Below are 1,176 nucleotides of genomic sequence, written 5' to 3'. Positions count from 1 at the left end.
TTGTATTTTTATTATATACATCAGTTTATTTGTATTTTTACATATATCTCAGAGTTATACGTATCTTTGCATACACACAGAGTTGACATCATGTTTTAAACAGTTTTTCTTTATATTGCACTTGTTTTTAAACTGCTTTATATTGAAATGAGTTCAGTTATGTTGAGTTGCGTTAAGCCATGTAAGTTCTTCAGTTCCTTTCAGATTCTTTTCAAGCTTAAGTTGTGTTTAGCATTCGAACTCACAAACTAGTACATTCAATGTACTGATGCCAGTTGGTCTGCATCGTCTTATGATGCAGACCCAGGTAACTAGGATCAGGATCCAGCGCATCGTTGATCCAGTTGAGCTTCAGAGTTGTTGGTGAGCCTCCTTGCATTCCGAAGGATCCCTCTTTTTATTACTTTATCATTTTAGTTCATTAGGATGTCGTGGGCATGTCCCGACATCCATCTCAGTTGTTTTAGAGGCTTTATAAATGGTCAGTTAGATGTTAGTTCATTCGTCATCATTTTGTTATTGGCTTATGTTCAAATTTGAGTTGCCATTTTGGCTAAGTTAAATGTTTATTTTTAAAATGTTATAAGTTCAGTTTGAGACATATTGAGTTATCTTGTATTTGGATTCTCTTTCTTATGTTTAAGTCTTTCGCTGAGTGAATAAGCCAGGCCAAGGGTTTGCTTGGGGCCAGCAATGGTTCTTGAGTGCCAGTCTCGCCTAGGGTGTAGGCTCGGGGCGTGACATCAAGTCTCAACATAACTGAATGGAAATGGAAAGACTCATGAACTAACAATAACTAACTATCTATGAAGCCTCTAACAACTGAGATGGATGTCGGGACAAGACCTACGACATCCTAAAGAACTAGAATAATGAAAACAATAAACAAAAATACCCTAGAAGATAGGAGGCTCACCAACAACTCTAAAGCTCAACTGGATCAACGATGCGCTGAATGTTGATCCTAGTTACCTGTATCTGCATCATAAAGATGCAGGCCAAATGGAATCAATATATTGAATGTACGAGCATGCGAGGGGAATTCTAAAACAAGACGTAAGCTTGAAAGGAACTGAATGAACATATTTGGTCTCAACTCAACTCAACTCATTTCAATATAAAGCAATAATATAAATGCAGTTAAAACATGTGTATAATAACTCTGTGTATTGAATA

Source organism: Solanum tuberosum, unplaced genomic scaffold, assembly GCF_000226075.1.
Source record: "Solanum tuberosum cultivar DM 1-3 516 R44 unplaced genomic scaffold, SolTub_3.0 scf00027, whole genome shotgun sequence".
NCBI classification, from domain to species: Eukaryota; Viridiplantae; Streptophyta; class Magnoliopsida; order Solanales; family Solanaceae; genus Solanum; species Solanum tuberosum.
Note: the sequence above shows the minus strand (reverse complement) of the source record.